Raw genomic sequence first — 18842 nt, 5'->3', positions numbered from 1 at the left:
CGAGTCTGCCAAGCGCCTGAATCCTAGACAGGGTCGTTGGTCGTTGTTTTTCTCCCGTTTTGACTTTGTGGTCTCGTACCTGCCTGGTTCGAAGAACGTGAAGGCTGATTCACTTTCTAGGAGTTTTGTGCCTGACTCTCCGGGAGTCTCGGAGTCGGCTGGTATTCTCAGAGAGGGAGTGATTTTGTCTGCCATTTCCCCAGATTTGCGACGAGTGCTGCAGAAATTTCAGGCTGATAGCCCTGATCGTTGCCCACCAGAGAGACTGTTTGTCCCTGACAGATGGACCAGCAGAGTTATTTCTGAGGTTCATTCTTCAGTGTTGGCGGGACATCCTGGGATTTTCGGTACCAGAGATTTGGTGGCTAGGTCCTTTTGGTGGCCTTCCTTGTCGCGGGATGTGCGTTCTTTTGTGCAGTCCTGTGGGATTTGTGCTCGGGCTAAGCCTTGCTGTTCTCATGCCAGCGGGTTGCTTTTGCCCTTGCCTATCCCGAAGAGGCCTTGGACGCACATTTCCATGGATTTCATTTCGGATCTTCCGGTATCTCGGAAGATGTCTGTCATCTGGGTGGTGTGCGATCGTTTTTCTAAAATGGTCCATTTGGTGCCCTTGCCTAAGTTGCCTTCCTCCTCTGATTTGGTCCCTTTGTTCTTTCAGAATGTGGTTCGTTTGCACGGCATCCCTGAGAATATTGTGTCTGACAGAGGATCCCAGTTTGTGTCCAGATTCTGGCGATCCTTTTGTGCTAAGATGGGTATTGATTTGTCTTTTTCGTCGGCTTTTCATCCTCAGACTAATGGCCAGACCGAGCGAACTAATCAGACGTTGGAGACTTATTTGAGATGTTTTGTTTCTGCTGATCAGGACGACTGGGTTACCTTTTTGCCACTGGCCGAGTTTGCCCTTAATAATCGGGCTAGTTCTGCCACTTTGGTTTCACCCTTTTTCTGCAACTCTGGTTTTCATCCTCGTTTCTCCTCGGGCCAGGTTGAACCTTCTGACTGTCCTGGTGTTGATTCTGTGGTGGATAGGTTGCAGCGGATTTGGAACCATGTGGTGGACAATTTGAAATTGTCACAAGACAAGGCCCAGCGTTTTGCCAACCGCCGCCGCGGTGTGGGTCCCCGACTTCGTGTTGGGGATTTGGTTTGGTTGTCTTCTCGGCATGTGCCTTTGAAATTCTCCTCTCCTAAGTTCAAGCCTCGCTTTATCGGTCCTTATAAGATTATGGAAATCCTTAACCCGGTGTCTTTTTGCTTGGACCTTCCAGCGTCATTTGCTATTCATAATGTGTTCCATAGGTCCTTGTTGCGGCGGTACGTGGTGCCTATGGTTCCTGCTGTTGAGCCTCCTGCCCCGGTTTTGGTTGAGGGCGAGTTGGAGTACGTGGTGGAGAAGATTCTGGATTCTCGTATCTCTAGACGGAAACTCCAGTATTTAGTTAAGTGGAAAGGCTATGGTCAGGAGGATAATTCCTGGGTTGTCGCCTCTGATGTTCATGCAGCTGATTTGGTTCATGCCTTTCACGCTGCACATCCTGATCGCCCTGGGGGTCTTGGTGAGGGTTCGGTGACCCCTCCTCAAGGGGGGGGTACTGTTGTGAACTGTGTTTCTAGGCTCCCTCTGGTGGTCACTAACGGTATTGTGTTAGGCATGTCTTGTTGCAGGCCTGAGCTCCAGCTGTGTCGTTAAGCAGCGGGTGTTCCCTATTTAAGTCTCCTCTGGACTCAGTCTCTTGCCTGGCATCGTTGTATCCAGACCTATTTGGTCTCCTCCGGATTCCTTTCAGTCTGTCTCATGCAAGAAAAGCTAAGTCCGTTTTGTATAATTTGGATCGTTTGCATTTTTCAGTGTTTTTGTCCAGCTTGCTTAATATTTGATTTTCTGGCTCGCTGGAAGCTCTAGGGGGCTGATATTCTCCCTCCGCACCGTCAGTCGGTGTGGGGGTTCTTGAATGTTCAGCGTGGATGTTTTTATAGGGTTTTCTGCTGACCGCATAGTCCACTATCTATTTTCTGCCTATCTAGACTAGTGGGCCTCACTTTGCTGAATCTAGTTCATCTCTACATTTGTGTTTTCCTCTTGCCTCACCGTTATTATTTGTTGGGGGCTTTCTATATCTTTGGGGTTCAATTTCTCTGGAGGCAAGTGAGGTCTTATTTTCCCTCTAGGGGTAGTCAGTTCTCTGGCTGGCTCGAGACGTCTAGAACCAACGTAGGCACATTCACCGGCTGCTTCTAGTTGTGTGTGTTAGGATCAGGTATGCGGTTAGCCCAGTTTCCACCTCCCTAGAGCAGTATTTATGTTTTTGCTATCTTGCCGGAATATCAGAGATCCTCTACCACTGGGTCATAACAGAACTCCACACTGCACATGCTTCAGAGGCTGTGCGAATAGAGGCGTGCTGTTATGTATTTGTGGGAGGATACACATACACGGGCAGGCAGTTGGATGGCAGACATGGAGTTGTCAGGTGAGCAGTGGTCGAAGCTACAAGACCTGTGTCAAGTCCTTCAGTGTTTTGAGGAATGCACACGCCTGGTTAGTGCAGACGACGCCATCAAAAGCATGAGCATCCCCCTAATGCATTTGCTGATGCAAAGTTTGACACACATAAAGGAGCAGGCGTCTGCAGCCGAGGACAAGGGAAGCCTTGATGACAGTCAGCCATTGTCTGCTCAGGGAAGTCTCCTGGACGAGGTGGCGGACGAAGAGGAGGAGGGCGAGGAGGATGACGGGGATGAATATTTATGGGAGGAGGAAGCTTCTCAGAGGGCAATAGAAACTGGTGGCGTTGCAAGGTCAGGTACAGGGTTTTTGTTGGAGACAAGTGATGTTGATTTGCCAGAAAGTGCTCCTCAACCCAGCACAAGCAATGAATTGACACCTGGAACATTGGCCCACATGGCGGATTATGCCTTGCATATCCTAAAAAGGGACCCCCGCATTATCAAAATGATAACCAATGACGATTACTGGTTGGCCTGCCTCCTGGATCCACGCTATGAAGGGAAATTACAAAATATCATGCCAAATGAGAACCTTGAGCAAATATTGGCTACCAAACAAGCAACTCTTGTAGACTGTTTGGTTCAGGCATTCCCAGCACACAGCGGCGGTGATGGTTCTCACACGAGCTGCAGGGGGCAACATGACAGAGGTGTTAGAGGTGCACAAATCAGAAGTGGCGTTGGACAGAGGGGTTTTATGACCAGGTTGTGGAGTGATTTCGCAATGACCACAGACACGACAGGTACTGCAGCATCAATTCAAAGTGACAGGAGACAACATTTGTCCAGTATGGTTACTAACTATTTTTCCTCCCTTATCAAAAATCCAAAATAGACACCTGGCCTGAATTGGCAGAATATGCATTACAGGAGCTTGCTTACCCAGCTGCTAGTGTGCTATCAGAAAGAGTATTCAGTGCTGCTGGTTCAATACTGACCAAAAAAAGGACTCGTCTGGCTACCCAAAATGTTGATGATCTAACCTTCATTAAAATGAACCAATCATGGATTTCTAATTATTTTGCCCCACCTTTCCCTGCTGACACCTAGCTTTCCTGTAAAAAGGTCTTGCTTTTGGACTCGTCTTACTGACTGCTCCAATTTCTCCATTTGCAGCTGCTGTATGTCCACCATAGGCTATTTTTGCACTTCCCTAAATGGGCTGACTCCCCCCACGGGGCCGTGGTCACCACTTGGCACAAGCACCTGTGCGAGTGCCGTTTGGCTGAACAGGTGGGTGTGCCCACTTTTGGGCGAAGGCACTGGCACAGGGTCCCTCATAGTACAATGAAGTGTCTCTGGCGGTGGTGGTGCACACTCAATGTCAGACACACCGTCGTAACATGAGGGGCCCTGGGCCAGTACCGCCGCTCACGAGAGAGTGTTCCCCCCCCAGCTCAAACAGTGCTCTACCACTTGCAAAATTACCTCTCACTGCTCCACCACTGTTTAGTCTGTGTTGTTAAATCCTTCAATGGCACTGCCAATACCAATTTGTTGACATGATTGATGCTAGTAAAAATATTCAGGGGCCCTGTCCTACATTTACACCAGTTAATACTTTGCACCAACTACCACTGTCTGCAAGTCAGCAGAGGAGCCCACCCCTGTACCTAGGTATGCCACCTGTTTATTTGTGATTTTTTTTTTTCCCAGACATTAACCTCACTTTATTATTTTGGCCTACTAACTGTGTCAGACACTCCTTACAGTTGTCCTCCACTGAACAAAGCTAGGCCGCCTGTGTACTCCTGTAACCTATTTTTAACTGCATTTTGCCTATTACTTTTTTGGCCCTACTAACTGTGTCTGCCCCTGGTTGCAATCGTCCTCCGCTGAACACACCAATGCTGCCTGTGTACCCCTGTAACCTATTTTAAACTATATAGAGCCAACTTTTTTATTTTAGGCCTAGTAAGTCTGTCTGCGGTCCCTCCTTGCAATCGTCCTCCGCTGACCACACCAATGCTGCCTGTGTACCCCTGTAACCTATTTTAAACTGCATAGAGCCAACTTTTTTATTTTAGACCTTGTAAGTCTGTCTGCGGTCCCTCCTTGCAATCGTCCTCCGCTGACCACACCAATGCTGCCTGTGTACCCATGTAACCTATCTTAAACTGCATAGAGCCAACTTTTTTATTTTAGGCCTAGTAAGTCTGTCTGCGGTCCCTCCTTGCAATCGTCCTCCGCTGACCAAACCAATGCTGCCTGTGCACCCCTGTAACCTATTTAAAACTGCATAGAGCCTACTTTTTTATTTGAGGCCTAGTAAGTCTGCGCCACTCCTTCCAATTGTCCTCCGCTGACCACACCAATGCTGCCTGTGTACCCCTGTAACCTTTTTAAACTGCATTGAGACAACTTTTTTGGTTAAGGCCTACTACCTGTGTCTGTCTGCGCCACTCAATACAGCTGTCCTCCTCTGAAAAAAGCTGAGCTTCAATTGGCAGGTTTTCAGCCTATAGGAATTTGAAAACTGCATTGGGGCTACTAGTTTGGTTGGGCCTACTAACGGTGTCTGCCACTCTTTGGTGTTGTCCTCCAAGGAAAAAAGCTGAGCTTCAATCTTCAGGCTTTCTCCCTATATCAGATATTAAACTGCATTTGGCCTACTAGATTGGTTGGGCCCTACTAATGGTGTCTGCTGCTCCTTGGTGTTCTCCTCCACTGAACAAAGCTGAGATTCAATCTTCAGGCTTTTGGCCTATATTTACAAATTTTAAACTGCATTTGGCCTACTAGCTTGGTTGGGCCCTACTAACGGTGTCTGCCGCTCCTTGGTGTTCTCCTCTACTGAACAAAGCTGAGCTTCAATATTCAGGCTTTCAGCCTATATTTACAAATTTTAAACTGCATTTGGCCTACTAGATTGGTTGGGCCCTACTAATGGTGTCTGCCGCTCCTTGGTGTTTTCCTCCACTGAACAAAGCTGAGCTTCAATCTTCAGGCTTTCAGCCTATATTTACAAATTTTAAACTGCATTTGGCCTACTAGTTGGTTGGGCCCTACTAACGGTGTCTGCAGCTCCTTGGTGTTCTCCTCCACTGAACAAAGCTGAGCTTCAATCTTCAGGCTTTCAGCCTATATTTACAAATTTTAAACTGCATTTGGCCTACTAGTTTGGTTGGGCCCTACTAACGGTGTCTGCCGCTCCTTGGTGTTCTCCTCCACTGAACAAAGCTGAGCTTCAATCTTCAGGCTTTCGGCCTATATTTTCAAATTTTAAACTGCATTTGGCCTACTAGCTTGGTTGGGCCTTACTAACGGTGTCTGCTGCTCCTTGGTGTTCTCCTCCACTGAACAAAGCTGAGCTTCAATCTTCAGGCTTTCGGCCTATATTTACTAATTTTAAACTGCATTTGGCCTACTAGTTTGGTTGGGCCCTACTAACGGTGTCTGCTGCTCCTTGGTGTTCTCCTGCACTGAACAAAGCTGAGCTTCACTCTTCAGGCTTTCGGCCTATATTTACTCATTTTAAACTGCATTTGGCCTACTAGTTTGGTTGGGCCCCACTAACAGTGTCTGCCGCTCCTTGGTGTTCTCCTCCACTGAACAAAGCTGAGCTTCAATCTTCAGGCTTTCTGCCTATATTTACAAATTTTAAACTGCATTTGGCCTACTAGTTTGGTTAGGCCCTACTAACGGTGTCTGCCTCTCCTTGGTGTTCTCCTCCATTGAACAAAGCTGAGCTTCAATCTTCAGGCTTTCGGCCTATATTTACTAATTTTAAACTGCATTTGGCCTACTAGTTTGGTTGGGCCCTACTAACGGTGTCTGCCGCTCCTTGGTGTTCTCCTCCACTGAACAAAGCTGAGCTTCAATCTTCAGGCTTTCGGCCTATATCAGATATCAAACTGCCTTTGGCCTACTAGGTTGGTTGGGCCCTACTAACGGTGTCTGCCATTACAAATTTTAAACTGCATTTGGCCTACTAGATTGGTTGGGCCCTACTAACGGTGTCTGCCGCTCCTTGGTGTTCTCCTCTACTGAACAAAGCTGAGCTTCAATATTCAGGCTTTCAGCCTATATTTACAAATTTTAAACTGCATTTGGCCTACTAGATTGGTTGGGCCCTACTAATGGTGTCTGCCGCTCCTTGGTGTTTTCCTCCACTGAACAAAGCTGAGCTTCAATATTCAGGCTTTCAGCCTATATTTACAAATTTTAAACTGCATTTGGCCTACTAGTTGGTTGGGCCCTACTAACGGTGTCTGCAGCTCCTTGGTGTTCTCCTCCACTGAACAAAGCTGAGCTTCAATCTTCAGGCTTTCGGCCTATATTTACAAATTTTAAACTGCAATTGGCCTACTAGTTTGGTTGGGCCCTACTAACGGTGTCTGCCGCTCTTTGGTGTTCTCCTCCACTGAACAAAGCAGTGCCGCCTGTTTACTCCTGTTACCAATTTTGAACTTTATTTGGCCCACTTCATTATTTGGGCCTACTAACTGTGTCTGCCTTTCATTACAATTGTCCTCCACTGAACAAAGCAATGCCGCTCGGTTAGTCCTGTTACCAATTTTGAACTGCATTTAGCCCACTTTATTTATTTGGGCCTATATCTGTGTTTCCTCCTCATTGTGCCCATTGCCCAGCCAGTGCTACATGAGTCTGCTGGTACATTGACCCAGACCACTACATTCCCCTTGCACTCTACACAGCCAGAATCTGACCCTGCTGAAAGTCAGGTTCCCCTTCCCGCATACTATACCACCTTACACGGGGACAAAGAGGAAGGCGCAGATGAAAGTGCAGGTTCTTTCATCAGGTGGGGAGGGCATACTCGTTGGCGACGTCACTGTCACAGGGCCCCTCATAGTACACAAAAGTGTCTCTGCCGGTGGGAGGCGCTCCCCACCGTCAAACACAATGCCGTACTTTGAGGGGCCCTGTGCCAGTGCCAGTGCCAATGCGAACGAGTGGGCCCCCCCCGCTTGCTCAGGATCACAGCACTTGCAAAGTTGAAATACTGACCTCTCCCTGCTACACCACCGTGATGTAGTCCGCGTTTCCTGGGCCCACAAAAAACTTGAGCCAGCACTACCCCCCCACAACTTTAGGCAAATGACCCCCAATTTTCAATGCCTAACTATTATTATAAGGTAAATTAAGATTCACAAGCTTAAGTGACATGAATTGATGTTTTTGACATTAAAATGGGCGGCACTGTAGGTGTTTTGCTTTCCTCCACTCACTGCCGACTTCGCTTCCCCATTGATTTACATTGGGTTTCGTGTTTCGGTCGATCCCAGACTTTGCGCGATAATCGGCCGATTTCACTCGACTCGACTTTTGACAAAGTTGGCTTTCGCGAAACCCGACTCGATCCTAAAAAAGTAAAAGTCTCTCAACCCTATACAGCAGTATTTTGCATTTAAAAAAAAAAAAGGCCACATATTTGGCAGTATGGTATTTCCGTGACAGCCCGCATATATCTGTGTGCTCCAAGTTTGTGCATTGTAGGCCGCTGTACCTCTTTTTTTGTTATCTGATACTTTAATTCTATACCACACTATTTAGCTTCCAAAATTATAAAAAGGCCACATATTTGCCAGTGTGGTATTTCTGTGACAGCCCTCATATATCTGTGTGCTCCAAGTTTGGTCATTGTAGGCCGGTGGTTCCCTTTTTTTGCTGTCTGATACTATAATACTATACAGCACTATTTATCTTCCAAAATTATAAAAAGGCCACATATTTGCCAGTGTGGCATTTCCGTAACAGCCCTCATATATCCGTTTGCTCCAAGTTTGTGCATTGTAGGCCGGTGTACCTCTTTTTTTTGCTGTCTGATACTCTAATTCTATACAGCAGTATTTTGCATTGTATAAAAAAAACAGGCTACATATTTGCCAGTGTGGTATTTCTGTGACAGCCCTCATATATCTGCGTGCTCCAAATTTGTGCATTGTAGGCCGGTGTACCTCTTTTTTTGCTGTCTGATACATTAATTCTATACAGCACTATTTAGCTTCCAAAATTACAAAAAGGCCACATTTTCCAGTGTGGTATTTCCGCGACAGCCCTCATATATCTGTGTGCTCCAAGTTTGTGCATTGTAGGCCAGTGGACACCTTTTTTTGCTGTCTGATTCTCTGATTCTATAAAGCACTATTTAGCTTACAAAATTATAAAAAGGCCACATATTTGCCAGTGTGGTACATCCGTGACAGTCCTCATATATCTGTGTGCTCCAAGTTTGTGCATTGTAGGCCAGTGTACCTCTTTTTTTGCTGTCTGATACTCTAATTCTACAGAACAGTATTTCGCATTTTTTAAAAAAATAGGCCACATATTTGGCAGTGAGGTATTTCCGTTACAGCCCTCATATATCTGCGTGCTCCTAGTTTGGTCATTGTAGGCCAGTGGACCCCTTTTTTTGCTGTCTGATACTCTGATTCTATAAAGCACTATTTAGCTTGCAAAATTATAAAAAGGCCACATATTTGCCAGTGTGGTATTTCCGTGACAGCCCTCATATATGTGCGTGCTCCAAATTTGTGCATTGTAGGCCGGTGTACCTCTTTTTTTGCTGTCTGATACATTAATTCTATACAGCACTATTTAGCTTCCAAAATTGCAAAAGGCCACATTTTCAAGTGTGGTATTTCTGTGACAGTCCTCATATATCTGCGTGCTCCCATTTTGGTCATTGTAGGCCAGTGGACCCCTTTTTTTGCTGTCTGATACTTTAATTCTATACAGCACTATTTAGCTTCCAAAATTACAAAAAGGCCAATTTTCCAGTGCGGTATTTCCGTTACAGTCCTCATATATCTTTGTGCTCCAAGTTTGTGCATTGTAGGCCAGTGTTCCTCTTTTTTTTGCTGTGTGATACACTAATTCTATACAGCAGTATTTTGCATTTTATAAAAAAAAAACAGGCCACATATTTGGTAGTGTGGTATTTCCGTAGCAGCCCTCATATATCTGTGTGCTTCAAGTTTGTGCATTGTAGGCCAGTGGACCCCTTTTTTTGCTGTCTGATACTTTAATTCTATAAAGCACTATTTAGCTTCCAAAATTATAAAAATGCCACATATTTGCCAGTGTGGTATTTCCGTGACAGCCCTCATATCTGTGTGCTCCAAGTTTGTGCATTGTAGGTCGTTGTACCTCTTTTTTTGCTGTGTGATACTCTAATTCTATACAGCAGTATTTTGCATTTTATAAAAAAAAAAACAGGCCACATATTTGCCAGTGTGGTATTTCCATGACAGCCCTCATATATCTGCGTGCTCCAAATTTGTGCATTGTAGGCCGGTGTACCTCTTTTTTTGCTGTCTGATACTTTAATTCTATACAGCCCTATTTAGCTTCCAAAAATAAAAAAGGCCACATATTTGCCAGTGTGGTATTTCCATGATAGCCCTCATATGTCTGTGTGCTCCAATTTTGTGCATTGTAGGCCGGTGTACCTCTTTTTTTGCTGTCTGATACTCTAACTCTATAGAACAGTATTTCGCATTTTAAAAAAAAATTGGCCACACATTTGGCAGTGTAGTAATTCCGTTACAGCCCTCATATATCTGTGTGCTCCCAGTTTGGTCATTGTAGGCCAGTGGACCCCTTTTTTTTTGCTGTCTGATACTTTAATTGGGTTTCGTGTTTTGGTCGATCCCCGACTTTGCGCGATTATCGGCTGATTTCACTCGACTCGACTTTTAAAAAAGTCGGGTTTCGCGAAACCCGACTCGATCCTAAAAAAGTAAAAGTCGCTCAACCCTATACAGCAGTATTTTGCATTTAAAAAAAAAAAAAAGGCCACATATTTGGCAGTGTGGTATTTCCTTGACAGCCCGCATATATCTGTGTGCTTCAAGTTTTTGCATTGTAGGCCGTTGTACCTCTTTTTTTGCTGTCTGATACTTTAATTCTATTTAGCTTCCAAAATTATAAAAAAAAGGCCACATTTTCCAGTGTGTTATTTCCGTGACTGCCCTTATATATTTGTGTGCTCCAAGTTTGGTCATTGTAGGCAGGTGTACCTATTTTTTGCTGTCTGATACTCTAATTTTATACAGCATTATTTAGCTTCCAAAATTACAAAAAGGCCACATTTTCCAGTGGGTATTTCCGTGACAGTCCTCATATATCTGTGTGCTCCAAGTTTGTGCATTGTAGGCCGCTGTACCTTTTTTTGCTGTCTGACACTTTAATTCTATACAGCACTATTTAGCTTCCAAAATTACAAAAATGCCACATATTTGCCAGTGTGGTATTTCCGTGACAGCCCTCATATATTTGTGTGCTCCAAGTTTGGTCATTGTAGGCCAATGGACCCCTTTTTTTGCTGTCTGATACTCTAATTCTATAAAGCACTATTTAGCTTCCAAAATTATAAAAAGGCCACATATTTGAAGTGTGGTATTTCCGTGACAGCCCTCATAAATCTGTGTGCTCCAAGTTTGTGCATTGTAGGCCATTGTACCCCTTTTTTTGCTGTCTGATACTTTAATTCTATACGGCACTATTTAGCTTCCAAAATTATAAAAAAGCCACATATTTGCCAGTGTCGTATTTCCGTGACAGCCCTCATATATCTGCGTGCTCCAAATTTGTGCATTGTAGGCCGGTGTACCTCTTTTTTGCTGTCTGATACTTTAATTCTATACAGCACTATTTAGCTTCCAAAATTCCAAAAAGGCCACATTTTCCAGTGTGTTATTTCTGTGACAGTCCTCATACATCTGCGTGCTCCCAGTTTGGTCATTGTAGGCCAGTGGACCCCTTTTTTTGCTGTCTGATACTTTAATTCTATACGGCACTATTTATCTTCCAAAATTATAAAAAGGCCACATATTTGCCAGTGTGGTATTTCCGTGACAGCCCTCATATATCTGCGTGCTCCAAATTTGTGCATTGTAGGCCGGTGTACCTCTTTTTTGCTGTCTGATACTTTAATTCTATACAGCACTATTTAGCTTCCAAAATTACAAAAAGGCCACATTTTCCAGAGTGGTATTTCCGTGACAGTCCTCATATATCTGTGTGCTCCAAGTTTGTGCGTTGTAGGCCAGTATTCCTCTTTTTTTGCTGTGTGATACTCTAATTCTATACAGCAGTATTTTGCATTTTATAAAAAAAAACAGGCCACATATTTGGTAGTGTTGTATTTCCGTGACAGCCCTCATATATCTGTGTGCTCCAAGTTTGGTCATTGTAGGCCAGTGGACCCCTTTTTTTGCTGTCTGATACTTTAATTCTATACGGCACTATTTATCTTCCAAAATTATAAAAAGGCCACATATTTGCCAGTGTGGTATTTCCGTGACAGCCCTCATATATCTGCGTGCTCCAAATTTGTGCATTGTAGACCACTGTACTTCTTTTTTTGCTGTCTAATACTTTAAATCTATACAGCACTATTTAGCTTACAAAATTACAAAAAGGCCACATTTTCCAGTGCGGTATTTCCGTAACAGTCCTCATATATCTGTGTGCTCCAAGTTTGTGCATTGTAGGCCAGTGGACCCCTTTTTTTGCTGTCTGATACTTTAATTCTATAAAGCACTATTTAGCTTCCAAAATTATAAAAATGCCACATATTTGTCAGTGTGGTATTTCCGTGACAGCCCTCATATATCTGTGTGCTCCAAGTTTGTGCATTGTAGGTCGTTGTACCTCTTTTTTGTTCTCTGATACTCTAATTTTATACAGCAGTATTCAGCTTCCAAAATTATAAAAAGGCCACATATTTGCCATTGTGGTATTTCTGTGACAGCCCTCATATATCTGCGTGCCCCAAATTTGTGCATTGTAGGCCGGTGTACCTCTTTTTTGCTGTCTGATACTTTAATTCTATACAGCACTATTTAGCTTCCAAAATTACAAAAAGGCCACATTTTCCAGTGTGGTATTTCCGTGACAGTCCTCATATATCTGTGTGCTCCAAGTTTGTGCATTGTAGGCCAGTGTTCCTCTTTTTTTTGCTGTATGACACTCTAATTCTATACAGCAGTATTTTGCATTTTATAAAAAAAAACAGGCCACATATTTGGTAGTGTTTTATTTTCGTGACAGCCCTCATATATCTGTGTGCTCCAAGTTTGGTCATTGTAGGCCAGTGGACCCCTTTTTTGCTGTCTGATACTCTAATTCTATAAAGCACTATTTAGCTTCCAAAATTATAAAAATGCCACATATTTGCCAGTGTGGTATTTCTGTGACAGCCCTCATATATCTGTGTGCTCCAAGTTTGTGCATTGAAGACCGTTGTACCTCTTTTTTTTGCTGTGTGACACTCTAATTCTATACAGCAGTATTTTGCATTTTATAAAAAAAAACAGGCCACATATTTGCCAGTGTGGTATTTCCATGACAGCTCTCATATATCTGTGTGCTCCAAGTTTGTGCATTGTAGGCCGGTGTACCTCTTTTTTTGCTGTCTGATACTCTAATTCTATAGAACAGTATTTTGCATTTTTTTTAAAAATAGGCCCCATATTTGGCAGTGTGGTATTTCCGTTACAGCCCTCATATATCTGCGTGCTCCCAGTTTGGTCATTGTAGGCCAGTGGACCCCTTTTTTTGCTGTCTGATACTTTAATTGGGTTTCTTGTTTCGGTTGATCCCCGACTTTGCGCGATAATCGGCCGATTTCACTCGACTCGACTTTTGACAAAGACGGGTTTCGCAAAACCCAACTCGATCCTAAGGGCTGTCCCACACGTCCAGATAATTCCGGTACCGGAATAAATCCGTACCGGAGTTATCCGTGTCCGTGTGCCTGGGAACTCACGTAGCCCATACGTGCGGCACACGTGTGCCGCCCGTATGGCGAGTGGGTACCACACGGAGCGTGTGGTACCCACTCTGCATGGTGCTGAAGCTGCGATTCATATCTTCCCTGCAGCAGCGTTTGCTGCAGAGAAAATATGAAGAATAGTGTTTAAAATAAAGATCCATGTGTCCGCCGCCCCCCCACCCCCTGTGCGCCCCCCCGCTGGTCAGAAAATACTTACCCGCTCCCTCACTGCTTCCTGGTCTGGCCGCGGCTTCTCCTGCATGCGGTCACGTGGGGCCGATCATTTACAGTCATGAATATGTGGCTCCACCTCCCATAGGGGCGGAGCCGACTATTCATGATTGTAAATGATCGGCCCCACGTGACCGCATACAGTAGGAGGCGCGGCCAGACCAGGAAGGAGCGAGGGAGCGGTAAGTATTTTCTGACCAGCGGGGGGGCGCACAGGGGGTGGGGGGGCGGCGGACACCTAAATCTTTATTTTTAACACTATTCTTCATATTTTCTCTACAGCAAACGCTGCTGCAGGGAAGATATGAATACCGGCTTCAGCACCATGTGGGGGGGACAGCGCTTACTGTAGCGCTGTCTCCTGCACGCACACGGACCCCAGACGGAGAATGTCCGTGTGAGGTCCGTGTTTTACGCGGACCCATTGACTCTATTGGGTCCGTGTAAAACGTGCGCTCCCACGAACACTGACATGTCTCCATGTTTGGCACACGGAGACACGGTCCGCAAAAAATCAATGACATCTGAACAGATGCATTGATTTTTATGGGTCTACGTGTGTCAGTGTCTCCGGTACGTGAGGAAACTGTCACCTCACGTACCGGAGCCACTGACGTGTGAAACCGGCCTAAAAAAGTAAAAGTCGCTCAACCCTATACAGCAGTATTTTACATTTAAAAAAAAAAAAAAAAGGCCACATATTTGGCAGTGTGGTATTTCCGTGACAGCCTGCATATATCTGTGTGCTCCAAGTTTGTGCATTGTAGGCCGGTGTACCTCTTTTTTTGCTGTCTGATAATTAATTCTATACAGCACAATTTAGCTTCCAAAATTCCAAAAAGGCCACATTTTCCAGTGTGGTATTTCCGTGACTACCCTTATACATTTGTGTGCTCCAAGTTTGGTCATTGTAGGCAGGTGTACCTATTTTTTGCTGTCTGATACTCTAATTTTATACAGCATTATTTAGCTTCCAAAATTACAAAAAGGCCACATTTTCCAGTGGGTATTTCCGTGACAGTCCTCATATATCTGTGTGCTCCAAGTTTGGTCATTGTAGGCTAGTGGACCCCTTTTTTTGCTGTCTGTACTTTTAATTCTATACAGCACTATTTAGCTTCCAAAATTATAAAAAGGCCACATATTTGCCAGTGTGGTGCATCCGTGACTTCCCTCATATATCTGCGTGCTCCAAATTTGTGCATTGTAGGCCGGTTTTCCCTTTTTTTTTGCTGTCTGATACATTAATTCTATACAGCACTATTTAGCTTCCAAAATTATAAAAAGGCCACATATTTGCCAGTGTGGTATTTCCGTGACAGCCCTCATATATGTGCGTGCTCCAAATTTGTGCATTATAGGCCGGTGTACCTCTTTTTTTGCTGTCTGATACATTAATTCTATACAGCACTATTTAGCTTCCAAAACTACAAAAGGCCACATTTTCAAGTGTGGTATTTCTGTGACAGTCCTCATGTATCTGCGTGCTCCCATTTTGGTCATTGTAGGCCAGTGGACCCCCTTTTTTTGCTGTCTGATACTTTAATTCTATACAGCACTATTTAGCTTCCAAAATTACAAAAAGGCCACATTTTCCAGTGCGGTATTTCCGTAACAGTCCTCATATATCTGTGTGCTCCAAGTTTGTGCATTGTAGGCCAGTGGACCCCTTTTTTTGCTGTCTGATACTTTAATTCTATAAAGCACTATTTAGCTTCCAAAATTATAAAAATGCCACATATTTGTCAGTGTGGTATTTCCGTGACAGCCCTCATATATCTGTGTGCTCCAAGTCTGTGCATTGTAGGTCGTTGTACCTCTTTTTTTGCTGTGTGATACTCTAATTCTATACAGCAGTATTTTGCATTTTATAAAAAAAAAAACAGGCCACATATTTGCCAGTGTGGTATTTCCATGATAGCCCTCATATATCTGTGTGCTCCAAGTTTGTGCATTGTAGGCCGGTGTACTTCTTTTTTTGCTGTCTGATACTTTAATTCTATTTAGCTTCCAAAATTATAAAAAAAAGGCCACATTTTCCAGTGTGGTATTTCCGTGACTGCCCTTATATATTTGTGTGCTCCAAGTTTGGTCATTGTAGGCAGGTGTACCTATTTTTTGCTGTCTGATACTCTAATTTTATACAGCATTATTTAGCTTCCAAAATTACAAAAAGGCCACATTTTCCAGTGGGTATTTCCGAGACAGTCCTCATATATCTGTGTGCTACAAGTTTGTGCATTGCAGGCCGGTGTACCTTTTTTTTGCTGTCTGACATTTTAATTCTATACAGCACTATTTAGCTTCCAAAATTACAAAAATGCCACATATTTGCCAGTGTGGTATTTCCGTGACAGCCCTCATATATTTGTGTGCTCCAAGTTTGGTCATTGTAGGCCAGTGGACCCCTTTTTTTGCTGTCTGATACTCTATTTCTATAAAACACTATTTAGCTTCCAAAATTATAAAAAGGCCACATATTTGAAGTGTGGTATTTCCGTGACAGCCCTCATAAATCTGTGTGCTCCCAGTTTGGTCATTGTAGGCCAGTGGACCCCTTTTTTTGCTGTCTGATACTTTATTTCTATACGGCACTATTTAGCTTCCAAAATTATAAAAAGGCCACATATTTGCCAGTGTGGTATTTCCGTAACAGCCCTCATATATCTGCGTGCTCCAAATTTGTGCATTATAGGCCGGTGTACCTCTTTTTTGCTGTCTGATACTTTAATTCTATACAGCACTATTTAGCTTCCAAAATTACAAAAAGGCCACATTTTCCAGTGTGGTATTTCCGTGACAGTCCTCATATATCTGTGTGCTCCAAGTTTGTGCATTGAAGGCCAGTGTTCCTCTTTTTTTGCTGTGTGGTACTCTAATTCTATACAGCAGTATTTTGCATTTTATAAAAAAAAACAGGCCACATATTTGGTAGTGTTGTATTTCCGTGACAGCCCTCATATATCTGTGTGCTCCAAGTTTGGTCATTGTAGGCCAGTGGACCCTTTTTTTGCTGTCTGATACTCTAATTCTATAAAGCACTATTAAGCTTCCAAAATTATAAAAATGTCACATATTTGCCAGTGTGGTATTTCCGTGACAGCCCTCATATATCTGTGGGCTCCAAGTTTGTGCATTGTAGACCGTGGTACCTCTTTTTTTTTTGCTGTGTGATACTCTAATTCTATACAGCAGTATATTGCATTTTATAAAAAAAAACAGGCCACATAGTTGCCCGTGTGGTATTTCCATGACAGCTCTCATATATCTGCGTGATCCAAATTTGTGCATTGTAGGCCGGTGTACCTCTTTTTTTGCTGTCTGATACTTTAATTCTATACAGCCCTATTTAGCTTCCAAAAATATAAAAAGGCCACATATTTGCCAGTGTGGTATTTCCATGATAGCCCTCAAATATCTGTGTGCTCCAAGTTTGTGCATTGTAGGCCGGTGTACCTCTTTTTTTGCTGTCTGATACTCTAATTCTATAGAACAGTATTTTGCATTTTTTTTAAAAATAGGCCACATATTTGGCAGTGTGGTATTTCCATTACAGCCCTCATATATCTGCGTGCTCCCAGTTTGGTCATTGTAGGCTAGTGGACCCCTTTTTTTGCTGTCTGAACTTTTAGTTCTATACAGCACTATTTAGCTTCCAAAATTATAAAAAGGCCACATATTTGCCAGTGTGGTATTTACGTGACAGCCCTCATATATCTGTGTGCTCCAAGTTTGGTCATTGTAGGCTGGTGTACCTCTTTTTTGTTCTCTGATACTCTAATTTTATACAGCAGTATTCAGCTTCCAAAATTATAAAAAGGCCACATATTTGCCATTGTGGTATTTCTGTGACAGCCCTCATAAATCTGCGTGCTCCAAATTTGTGCATTGTAGACCGGTGTACCTCTTTTTTGCTGTCTGATACTTTAATTCTATAGAGCACTATTTAGCTTCCAAAATTACAAAAAGGCCACATTTTCCAGTGTGGTATTTCCGTGACAGTCCTCATATATCTGTGTGCTCCAAGTTTGGTCATTGTAAGAAAGTGGACCCCTTTTTTTGCTGTCTGATACTTTAATTCTATACAGCCCTATTTAGCTTCCAAAAATGAAAAAAGGCCACATATTTGCCAGTGTGGTATTTCCATGATAGCCCTCATATATCTGTATGCTCCAAGTTTGTGCATTGTAGGCCGGTGTACCTCTTTTTTTGCTGTCTGATACTCTAATTCTATAGAACAGTATTTTGCATTTTTTTTAAAAATAGGCCCCATATTTGGCAGTGTGGTATTTCCGTTACAGCCCTCATATATCTGCGTGCTCCCAGTTTGGTCATTGTAGGCCAGTGGACCCCTTTTTTTGCTGTCTGATACTTTAATTGGGTTTCGTGTTTCGGTCGATCCTCGACTTTGCGCGATAATCGGCCAATTTCACTCGACTCGACTTTTGACAAAGACGGGTTTCGCAAAACCCAACTCGATCCTAAAAAAGTAAATGTCGCTCAACCCTATACAGCAGTATTTTGCATTTAAAAAAAAAAAGGCCACATATTTGGCAGTGTGGTATTTCCGTGACAGCCCGCATATATCTGTGTGCTCCAAGTTTGTGCATTGTAGGCCGGTGTACCTCTTTTTTTGCTGTCTGATACTTTAATTCTATACAGCCCTATTTAGCTTCCAAAAATAAAAAAAGGCCACATATTTGCCAGTGTGGTATTTCCATGATAGCCCTCAAATATCTGTGTGCTCCAAGTTTGTGCATTGTAGGCCATTGTACCTCTTTTTTTGCTGTGTGATACTCTAATTCTATACAGCAGTATATTGCATTTTATAAAAAAAAAACAGGCCACATATTTGCCCATGTGGTATTTCCATGACAGCTCTCATATATCTGCGTGCCTCAAATTTGTGCATTGTAGGCTGGTGTACCTCTTTTTTGCTGTCTGATACTTTAATTCTATACAGCACTATTTAGCTTCCAAAATTCCATAAAGGCCACATTTTCCAGTGTGGTATTTCCGTGACAGCCCTCATATATCTGTGTGCTCCAAGTTTGGTCATTTTAGGCCAGTGGACACCTTTTTTTGCTGTCTGATTCTCTGATTCTATAAAGCACTATTTAGCTTCCAAAATTATAAAAAGGCCACATATTTGCCAGTGTGGTACATCCGTGACAGCCCTCATATATCTGCGTGCTCCAAATTTGTGCATTGTAGGCCGGTTTTCCCTTTTTATTTTGCTGTCTGATACATTAATTCTATACAGCACTATTTATCTTCCAAAATTACAAAAAGGCCACAATTTCCAGTGGGTAATTCGTGACAGTCCTCATATATCTGTGTGCTCCAAGTTTGGTCA

General features: G+C 43.3%; 1 protein-coding gene across 1 annotated transcript in view; it reads left to right on the top strand.

Annotated features, from left to right (window-relative positions):
* Positions 1 to 18842, top strand: part of LOC143766682 (excitatory amino acid transporter 5-like) — a 2075093-nt gene that overhangs the window by 223680 nt on the left and 1832571 nt on the right. The gene's annotated exons all lie outside the window — the stretch shown is intronic.

The sequence above is a fragment of the Ranitomeya variabilis genome, chromosome 1, assembly GCF_051348905.1.
Source record: "Ranitomeya variabilis isolate aRanVar5 chromosome 1, aRanVar5.hap1, whole genome shotgun sequence".
Lineage (NCBI taxonomy): Eukaryota > Metazoa > Chordata > Amphibia > Anura > Dendrobatidae > Ranitomeya > Ranitomeya variabilis.
This window is presented reverse-complemented; position numbering and strand designations above follow the sequence as displayed.